This window comes from Panthera leo, chromosome A3 (genome assembly GCF_018350215.1).
Source record: "Panthera leo isolate Ple1 chromosome A3, P.leo_Ple1_pat1.1, whole genome shotgun sequence".
Lineage (NCBI taxonomy): Eukaryota > Metazoa > Chordata > Mammalia > Carnivora > Felidae > Panthera > Panthera leo.
Window position 1 is genome coordinate 106,513,501 of NC_056681.1, and position 11,718 is coordinate 106,525,218.

The 11,718-nt window shown below is 37.1% G+C and overlaps 1 pseudogene; it reads right to left on the reverse strand.

Annotated features, from left to right (window-relative positions):
* Nucleotides 1–229: 229 nt before the first annotated feature.
* Nucleotides 230–10,926, reverse strand: LOC122215260 (annotated as a pseudogene).
* Between the last annotated feature and the right edge of the window lie 792 nt (nucleotides 10,927–11,718).

Below are 11,718 nucleotides of genomic sequence, written 5' to 3' on the forward strand. Positions count from 1 at the left end.
TATAAAAGCCCCTTGCTACATAGATAATGCAGATAATCCTGTTTATCTGGTCCATGAGCAAAAGGCAAGCACTTAAGATCTTCTGCTCCAGTCTTTTGTTCATTTCTTCTTGCTGGAATTTCATATTAATTTCTTCATGTTGGGTGACTAAATCAGACGATGGTAGAGTTGGTAAGCTGGCATTTACTCAGCCCCACCCTGCTCAGCCTGGGAGCTGATTGATGAATTCTCAGCTGGTCTCTTCGACAGCTTGTGCCTTAGGGTTTTCCCGGCATCTGTGTAGGGGATTGAAGTAGCCACAGTACCTATGTTGAGGTGGCTGCTTGACATTGGGTCTCATCTCCTTGATTTTCCATATCTTCTGCATTGATTCTCCCTAGCCTGTGGTTGGCTCCGAGAATCCCTCCGGAACTGTGCTCTGTACCCCCAATATACTCTCTCACTGGCCTACCTTGTTCTCCTGCACTCTGGTTGTCCACTCCCTCCATTACCTCTCCCTGTGCTGGAGGGTCGGAAGGCTGTGGCTGACTCCCAGTGGGTCTCTGCAAGCAGGTAGGTGGGAACGGTGGCCTGCCGGAGGGCGGCGCTGTGGGGCCTGGCCTTCTGGAACATGCTCTGATCCCTCCTTCTTTGCCCTACTCTCGCTATTTGGGTAATTTTGCTGGGAATTGCATGGAGGACCCCTGTCACGTCGAGGGCATCTCTCAAGGTCACGGTCGGCTGCATATTTACTGCTTTGCCCTGGAGCTCTGCCAGGGCCTGCCACATTTGCTGCCTCCACACCCTTTTCTCCTTCAACATCAAACTCCACCATCCCTGGTCACCTACCCTGCCACGATCCTTCCAGGGTTATTCTTCTTTATGACAGTGTGATGTACAATTACATCTTCCTTGGTGTCATTCCTGTTGATGAAACCATATTCGTTTCTTACACTGAACCACTTTTGTGTTCTTAAAACCTTCCTTGTGTTGACTTCTTTGTTCCCTGGGGACAAGCACTACCGATGTGAGGCCACCGGGCTGTAGCTCCCTACGCTCCTGCCTGTCGAGGTGCCGGCCTTGATGTCCGCAGCGCTGAGGGTGCGGGTGGTGGGCAGCTGCTGGTCTTGGCCTTGCCGCTCTCCTGGCAGGGCGGGGACAGGGGCAGGCTGCTGGTTTCGGCACCTCCTGCGTGGGTGTGATGGTGGGGCCTGGAATCCGCTACCGGTTGAACTCCTTATTGTTCCTTTTTCACAACTTCAGAAACACATGTCTCTAGGTCATCTGCCAGTGAACCACTCGCCCAACATAGAGATTCTCAAGCTCTACTGTTATTAGATCTACAGCAAAGGGTTAAACGGGTCCAATTTTGGCTCAGGTCATGACCTCCAGGTTTGTGAGTTCAGCCCACATCAGGCTCTGTGCTCACAGCTCAGAGCCTCGTGTTACAGCAAATACTCGGCTCCCTGGAAGGGACAGGCAACACGCACTCAGGCAATCCGAAAAGACTGTTTATTTCACACTGGTGCCTGTCCAGCGGAGTCATCTCCAAAGGCTGAGCACCTAGCTTAGGTTTTACTGGCCTTTTATACATATGTGCTTCCTGCTTGGGCGGGGCTAGTACAGTCAATATTCTGGTTCCTGGCTGCAAGCTTATACAAGCCGCAAGCAAGACAGCAGAAGCCAAAAGCTTGCAAGGGGGAGTATCTGGCCTCTGACATCAGGCTGCCCCTCTTTGTCTGCTTTTTACCACCTTTCTTTCCCCTGGAACCTGCTTCAGATTCTGTGTCTCCTTCTCACTGTCCCTCCCCCGCTCACACTTTGTCTCTCCCAAAAATAAATAAACATTTAAAGAAATTTTTAGTGGCACCTGGGTGGCTCAGTCGGTTGGGTGCCTGACTTCAGCTCAGGTCATGATCTCACGGGTTTGTGGGTTTGAGCCCTGTGTAGGGCTCTGTGCTGACAGCTCGAAGCCTGGAGCCTGCTTCAGATTCTGTGTCTCCCTCTCTGTCTACCTTTTCCCCACTCATACTCTATCTCTCTCTCTCAAAAATAAACATTAAATAAACAATAATTTTAAAATGTTTAAGGATATACAGCAGAGATAAAATCACAGAGATTCAAACTCTACAGCAAAGAGAAAGGAACGAACTGATAATGCCCACAAGATAGATGAAACTCAAAGTCATTATTCTTAGTGAAGGAAATCAGACACAAAATAGTACATATCCAATAAAAACTCTGAAATGCAAACCGATGCGTAGTGATAGAATATCACAGTAGCTAGCTAGCACACGGACTGCAGAGGGACAGAAGCACACTTCTGTAGTTGATAGAAACACCATTTGTATCTTGTGGTGGTGGGTTCTCAGCATATACATCTCTCAAAACTGATGGACGTGTGCTCCTCGAATGCAGGAGTCGTATATACATTTTATCACACTAAAGTTATTTAAAAATCATAGACATTCAAGATTCCAGCAAGGTTAGGCTAGAGTGTGGTAAACCCAAGAGGCACCAAAATGTATTCTTTCTACAATAGAAATCTTCCACAAAGATTTCTACAATAATTTTTTAATTCTGTGTTCTCCATCACAAAACTTAAAAAGACAAACGTCACAGGTGACAGCTTCTTTACTCTGAACTGATAGGTGTTATTCAAATAGGTGTTCATTTGTGTGTATACTGGCATACCTCATTTTATTGTTCTTTGCTTCATTGCACTTCCCAGATCCTGCATTTTTTACAAATTGAAGGTTTGTGGCAACCCTGCCTAGAGCAAGTCTGTTGGTGCCATTTTTTCCAACAGCATTTGCTTACTTCCTGTCTCCGTGTTTGGTAATTCTTATAGTATTTCGAACTTTTTAAGTATTATTATATTTGTTATGGTGATCTGTGATCAGTGACTATGACTCACTGAAAGCTCAGATGATGGTTATTAGCATTTTATAGCAATAAAGTATTTTTTAATTAAGATATGTACAATGGTTTTTTTGACATAATGCTGTTGCACACTTAACAGACTATAGTATAGTGTGCATATAACTTCTGTATGCCCTGGAAAACCAAAAATCCCTTTGACTTGCTTTATTTCAACATTTGCTTTATTGCAGTGGTCTGGAACTAAATCCACAATATCTCTGAGGTATGCCAATGATTCTTTGGTGCTACATAGCAGTGCCATGGTATTCTAATCATTATTGCTATGATCAGAAAAGAAGCGGTATAGATTTTCTATATGAATTATTCCTTCCCATTAAGTGAATATTAATTTGTGCTGATCAAGCAAAGATTTGCAGAGCTCAGAAAAGGGAAACATGTATCATTAAATCTCTGCAAAGTGGGTATGTTGTTAACATCTCAACTCAAAAGTGCTTGCCATGTTTAAATAGTGAGAGGAAAAAAATCCCTTCTAATGCTTTAATTTTACTTGTATTATACTTTTTTTTAAATAGATGTATAAGATGTATAAGAACTTTGTCGTGTATACGTTATTTATACCCGTACAGGTTAAATGTTATTATAAGAATAGCTCAAAGTCATTTTTCTTTAAAAGAATTTTAAAATTATTCAAATTTGAGAAATGGCTAACAAGATCACTTTGAAAATGTTGCTAATTTTGTTGTAACTTCGTATCTGGTAATCTACGTCTATCAAAAGTAGTATGTCATTAAAATTCAATATGGAAGCATTATTTGTTTGAAGTCATAATATTCGCTCTGGTTGTTCATTGTATATATACAATATTTTAGTGATATTATCAATTAAACAAGGGTTATTAGCTCGCCTTGATAAGTGACTATGATTTTATTCAGGCACTATGAAAACTCATTTCTGTTTATAAATTGCAATTATCAAATGTGTTAGAACATAAGCAGTTCACACTTGGGATCACTGATATGTATGGCATGATTTTTAATGAACTGGCTGCATTAAAATATGTTTTTTGAAAGCTGAATTTTATAAGATATATCTGATAATTTCTCTGTTGGACATGTTAAAAACAAACATGTTTTCCTTAGCAACCAGGATACGTAATGAGAAAACTGGAGACAGAAAATTCTGTGAGTCCATTTGTTCCAGCTAATGCTAAACCAGTATAAAGGCATTTCCTGATGATTTTTTTTCATGTTCTCCATTTCAATAAACCTGAAAATCATAGCTCAAGCCTCCAGTGGAAGCAAGGAAGCCAGCTGGAATTTGCTCAACCTTGAGAAGCAGGAAAAACAACAACAAAACAAGAATACCAATTAGAGAAAGCCAAAAATTGTAATGGAAAAAAAATTCATAACAATTAGAATCTCTCCCTGCCCTCGCTTCCCTTTTGTTCCTATCCAGCAACCGACTGGACAGTGGGCCTTGGACATTGGAATAGCTCTGTTTCATAGTCAACACAAAGATAGCATTCCTTTGTTTTTAAAAGAGAAGGTTTTCCAAAATGAATCCATACAATGATGGGTTTAGGGAAGAGTAGATTATTTTTATGAGAAAGCTAATCAAAGCTATGAGGACTTAAACTGGAAATATTCAATGATACCTTTAATCTGGCCAGTTATTTTTACACATTGAAATCCACCTAATAATTAATTTTTAGCAATTTTGCAGAAAGAGGACAGGGACAAAGGGCTCACATGTCACATATCACTTGAGCTTCATTCTGTGACTTAACTGCTTTAATAGTGTGCAAGACAACACTATTCAAGATGAGGCAGCTAAGTGATTCAGTAGATCAGACTCATGTCTCATATCCACTGGTCTGTGTGTTGAGTTCTGCAAGTTACTTCCCCTTTACAAATCCATTTTATAGCTTTAAATGAAGTGAATAGACTAGCTCTGACATTTTCAATCAAAGCTTCCATGAATATACCTTCCATGAGTATACCTCAGAGGCACCTAGGGATCAGAATAGAGAATGACCGAGCGAATGTCCATCCACCTGTCCCTCACCCCCATCCTTACCCCCATTCAACAGAAAACACCACTATTATGTATTTATAGAATGCACTTGGGTGGACTTTTTTTTTTTTTTTTTTTTTTTTTTAGAGAAAAGGGACCTACAAATATATTTTTAAGTGCTTATAACTATTAGAATAAATTATCTCTATGGTGCCTTCTAAGATCTGGAATTAAACCTAGCAATGGAAAGTGACATTTAGAACTTGTTAATGCTGTAAATGATGACACCAGCATGTCACTAAAAGATAGGCATGTTTAATATAACAAGTTCCCCCACTTAAAACCAGGTTGTGAGGCATATATTTGTTCATAAGTTGGCTGTTTGGGAGATGGAAAGCGTTTTTCCATTGAAACAGTTTTTAAGGTGAAGTGGGGAAAAAAAGAAAAAAAAAACACTAATTTAACTGCCAAAGTAAAAATGGTCCATTTTCAATAAAGAAGAGTGGGAGCGATGCTCTCACAAAAGCAGCAATTAAAATTCAGGTAGGAAAACAGTAGCATAGGTGGACTTTTAAACCTCTTTGTTTGTAATATTTGAAGACAAATGACTTTAGAGTTATTTAATCTATTTCACTATGTTCTTTGATTTTGAAAGTTACCCAGAGACATGAGTTGAGAGATAGCTCTTTTCTGGTGTTGGCATGGTGACAGGGAAATAAAACAATTAAAAAATTTAAAAAGCCAATGATCATTGAACTTTATTCAGAATGAGAGATTTGTTCAACTCCATACCCCTCAAACATTAAAAATGTGTGTTAAAAGTGGGGGCGGGGGACGGGAAGTAGCAACAATAGCTTTTACTGTGTAAGTATCCCTACCTTAGTTCAAACGTATTGATTTCTAATCAGAAGAATTCAGGTTCTTCTGAGTTCTGCCAGTAACTCAGGTAGTGGCTCTATTAAGACTGCTAGAATGCTCATATGCTTTGAAAATCTTCCCCGAGGCAAGAAAGTTTGTTTAAAAGATTAGTAACTGAAGGGGCACCTGGGTGGCTCAGTCGGTTGGGCAGCCGGCTCTTGATTTCAGCTCAGGTCGTGATCTCATGGTTTGTGGGCTCAAGCCCCACATTGGGCTCTGGACTAATGGTGCCGAGCCTACTTGGGACTCTCTCTCTTCTCTCTCTGTGCCCACTCTCTCTCTCTCAAAATAAATAAATAAACTTAAAATAAATTCTAAAAAAAGATTAATAAGTGAAGATCTATGAGGAGCAAACATAAGCAAATCTGTCTATGCAATTTAGTCAATAGAAATACCAATAATCTACTTTTTTTACATACTATTAATTCCACTTAATTAAAAATATCATATTTGGAAATGTTTCCAATAACTTATAGGAAAGTCTGTTTCATTTATGCTGGAATATTTTCAGCCTACGTAGTGTAACGGGAGAAGATGATTTAGAATCCATAGCTTATGAATACATTGCTTAACATTCTGAATAAATGGGACAAACTTCAAAAGGTATTATAATAATTTCTATAAAATTCTACACTGGTGAACATAGAATTTTATAATTCTTGGTTGTTTATATATTTTGGAAGCATCAGTGCCCTCTTGACCTTCCAGCAGTGGAATAATTGGGCATCCCACAAAAATTCTAGTTTCCATGAGCCTGATTGTGGGAAGTAGAAATCCCATATTATTATATCCCACGATTATACTTATCATGAAGAGAGTTCAATGGTCATTCATTCTAAAAGCTAATACACCTTGGGCACTTTCCATATATTCCGACACCCTGCAATAATGAAGGAAAATTGCTAATAATTCACCTATAACTACTGTACTGAGGTTCATCTTTATTGTTTCGTCATTAAAATAAGAATTCTTCCATATTTTTATTTTTTAAGCACCATGACAGGACCTCTTTCTTTGCCCGGTCACAAGTACACAAAATTCCTCTCCTGACTTTGATGATAGGCATGCATTAGTGCATTCTCTCACACAACACACACACACACACACACACACACACACACACACACACACACACACACTTATCTTTCCAATTCCCCACTTCCCTTATTATAGCACAAATCTCCCTGCGCAAGAAATTTGAAGGTTGAGTATATTCCTACAAGGTTTTAAACATTAGAAGGAATGTGCTTCTTAGGTAATTATTTTTAGGAAGATAGTATGTACTTTTCCAGGCAGAGGTTTCATTTAAATATGAGCATGAGTGATACATCACACATAGTAGTTCTGTGACATTTGGGGGAGAAAGGTATCACCAAAAACACACACATGCATCATGTGGCATTAGGAAAATTACGGCTTCATTAGATTTCTGTTTAATTCCAGGAATCACTATTGTTTCTTGGAAACATACATTTCAGAAAGAGAAAAATGTATTTCCCTTTTCTGAGAAAGCAAAACCCAGGGGCCAAGTATGACTTTTCTTTATGAAATATTTGCATGGTCTTCCAACAACGTCAACATATTGGTGGATGTTGTTTTTCTTCTATATTTTCTTTCTCCTACTATGGGAGATAAAAATGACTGGATGGGAGAGAAAGATGTTCTCTAGATTATAGAGTTCTTTGGCAACATTTTGAATTTCTTTGCTATCCTGACTCATTAATCTGCATCCCACACGATTGAAGAATTACATATGCCTAACCAAAAATTTTATTTACTATAAAATAAACATTTAAATACAATATTCTACAAATTTTACTTCTGTAACAAAAATGTTTCTATTAATTTCTTGCCAAATGTTATTATGTAAGATATACTATGCAATGTTTCTTAATTTGAAATCAGGATTTTTTCCCAATCATGAAAAAAGACAGTGGTTTTTAGAAACTCAAAGGTAACAGTTTTTGTATCCTATCATAATTAATCTTGTGTGTAAATAAAGGGCTTTATAAGATTTTGCTTCTAAACCCTGTTTCTGAAGTCTTAACCCAGAATCTTCATAAAATTTATTACAAGTACACTAATTTAGAATTCTAGTTAAATGCAAATTAATATATACCTCTTTAAAAAAAGTTATTTAAATTGAGTTAAAAAATAGTTAAAGGTGGCTTAAATTAAAAGTAGAATAAAAATTAGATACAATAGTTGGGATATAAGAGAGGCACCATAAATAAGATTTAAAATGTTTTCGGTGGGGGCACCTGAGTGGCTCAGTCGGTTAAGCATCTGACCCTTGATCTCACGTGGGATGGAACCTTGTATCAGCAGGGAGCCCACTTGGGATTCTTTTTCTGCCCTCCCCCTCCTCCTATTCTCTCTCTCTCTCTCTGTCTCTCTCAAATAAATAAATAAATAAATAAATATTAAAAAAAAATAAAATGTCTTAGGTGGTAGGTTAGCTGAGTTGTTAGAATAGCTTAAAAAAAACAAAAGAAAAACATGCAATTAATGCAGATTTATATTTAATTGCCTGTGTTAATAATACTGCCTTTTAAATGATTTAAGTATAATGTGGTAAACTGCAGTTCTAGGAGCTTCTACGTGTATATATGCACTCAGGTAACCAGCGGCCAGATTAAGATACATGATGTTTCAGAAGTGCTCATCATGCCCCTTTTCAGTGAATACCCTGCACACTCAGGGTAACCAGCATTCTCTGTAACCTATCATAATAGGTTAATTTTGCCACTTTGTGGAATTCGTATAGAAAAAAAAATCATACACTGTGTATTCTGTGTGACCATCTCCTTTTTCTCATCTATACGTCTGTGGTATTTATCTATACCGTTGAGTGTAACAGTAGTTCATTTCTTATTTCTAAGTAGTGTGCCACAGAATTTACACCACAAATTATTTGTACGCACGTGCTACTAGTAAGGAGCAGGCCAAGCCTCTGTGCTCAGTACACAGTTTATTCAAACGTTTGCCCATCATAGTCTCTTTCGCCACCTCTCCTCTCCGAAGGGGAAGGACCAGCGATGGAACCCAAAGCGGAAGATCCCCATCTTTTATGCAGTAGGATGATATGTTATTTATTTTTGTTGCTGTTCTCTGCATTTCCATTATCATGGAGAAATAAACCTCTAAACTCAGAATTCAAAACCCAAAGAGAGCCACTCCCTTCCATTCTTAAGAGAATGGCAGGACTCAATGACTGCTAATTTTATGAATCTTCCCTGAAGGCTGTAGGCAGAGTGTAGGAAGAGGACAGGGATTTGATGTTAACAGAAATAGTCATTCTTCAGGTGGACAGGACACACGTGCTTGAAAGCAGGCAGGCGGTAACGTATTGATGGATGTGATGTGAGAAGGATGTTAGTATCATTTGAGCGGATGCATGCAAGGACTCAACAATTTTAGGTTCGAAAGTTCCTTTGGCTCAATAGATCTTTACATATCACTTGATCTGTGGCCCTCAGCTTTCTCAAACTTTCAAATCATTTTTCCAGTTTTTCAGATAACTTCCCCAGCTATAAATACGTGAGATAAATTGCATGTAATTAAATTATCATGATTTAGGGGCGTCTGGGTGGCTCAGTTGCTTAAGTGTCACTTCGGCTCAGGTCACGATCTCGCGGTTCATGAGTTCGAGCCCCATGTGGGGCTCTGTGCTGACAGGTCAGAGCCTGGAGCCTGCTTCGGATTCTGTGTCTCCCTCTCTCTCTGCCCCTCCCCCACTCATGCTCTCTCTCCGTCTCTCAAAAAATAAATAAATGTTAAAAAAGAAAATTAAAAAAAGTTATCATGATTTATTTCCTGTTACCTTAGCATCTCTAGCCCTCACCTTTTTTAGGAACCTGGATGACAGCCCTTTTATTCTGAAGTATGGTTTGTATCTCAACAAATAAAATTAGATATTATATAGGACCGAGGTTATTCTTGAAGTAGTTCCTGTTTTTTTCCTGCAACAATTAAATGTGTTTTAATTATAAACATGTTTCATAAAGTTTAAAAACTGATAGAAAACATATTAAACTTTATTTTATTTTTTTCTTAAAATTTTTGTGTGTGTGCTTTTATATTTCTAAAATGTGGAAAAAATTTTTCGGTGCAACATATTGATTTTTAAGTAAACAACAGGCATTTGCAATTATATGTTTCACACTTCATATTTTTCTTATTAATTAAATTATTTATTTACTCTTATTTCACTTGCACCACAGCCCAACATTCAAACTGTACTCTTAACTTATTTTTAGTTCTAGCGAATTATTGACATTTGTAGATAAATCCATTGTTCACAGAATAAATCAATGTCACATTTTATGTACTATTGAAATTAATAAGGCATCTAATTTATATATAATTCTTGAAGTTTTAGAAGTATTATTTTTCACCACCTGTGATATAAAATACATTAAAATACTTGATATGGTCAGCAATTCATAAGTATTTATTTTTTCTACATCATTATTTCTTCCAGTCATGCACCATTCAATAAAGGAAAAAATGTTCATTTTTAAGAAAATCTCATAAAACCCATGGTGTTCAGTTTTGCATAAATAATTCAACATCATGTGTTGCAATATTTTTGTCTTATTTTGCTTTGTTTTGTTTTATTGAAATATAGCTGACATACAATGTTATATTCGTTTCAGGTGCACACCATAGTGTTTTGACAATTCCATATATTATGCTGTAGTCACCATGATTATGTGTGGCAGTGTTTATTATAAAGAATCATCACTTTGCCATTGGAAGAATGACAGTAAGCTCATTATACCAAGTTGGGTCAGTTTTATGATTCTTCTTAAAATGCTTGTTTCTATATCGTAGAGAAAATTGGTTGCTTTAAAGACCAATTTCTGAAGGTAATCCATTTTAAAAGGTAAAAGTAAACCTTAGACTACTCTAAAATGCTCACTTTTATGCAAACAGTTATTATGGATTAATGTATTGTTAGACATGATGATCTTTCAGTGATTATTTCAAATTGATGATGTTCTGGAATTACCAACTAAAAATTTGAAAAGGAAAAGTCAGTAACTGGATGTCAAATGATGATACCACGTTCAGTAAGGTTTTGTCCAAACTAACCTGATTTTCTGTGGTGACAGAATTAGCAAATTGCATGTTGCGGATAGAATAAGCCCTTAATTTTATTTAGACATTATTAAAATCTTTCATCGTGTATTTTCTAAAACACTGGGAAAATATTTATTGATAGCAATATACTCCACTGATAAACTCCCAAAGAGTGTGGCTCTTAATGGATTCATAGCAGTGTCTTTTATGGACTGATACAGAGCTGTCAACAGTTTTATCAACAACTTGGAAGATGAGAGAGAAGACATGGTTATCAAATTTATAAATGACTAGAAACAAGAAAGGTTACTTAATGTAAGAAATAAGATGCAAGAAAGTGTCTATGACTATGAACAGCCAAGTCAACATGATGAATTTTAAATGTAGAATATGCATTTCACATTAAAGGATAGATTAAAATAGCAGGGGAAATCAACTTGAAAATGATTATATATAGTTTTGGGTGTGCAAGTGTGTGTGTGTGTGTGTGTGTCCATGTGTATGCTGGTAAGAGAGTTAGTAGTTTTATTTACAAATAAAACTAATGTTAACTAAGAATATCAAATGACACTTAGAGGTGACTGGAAGCTTGAGTTACATTAATAGAAAAATAGCAATTTGACAAGAGAAATACCAGCTCTTCTGTGCTCTCTCTGGTTGTACTGCAGCATTATACAAAAGTTTGGGAACCACATTTTAAGATCAACAATGACAAACTGAATAACTTGTCCATCAGTGATTCCTTATCTTTGGGAGATCACAGATAATATTTCATTAGGAATCTAAAAGAAAGTATAGATATCTCCCCAGAAAAAAAAATATGCATACACAGAATTTTAT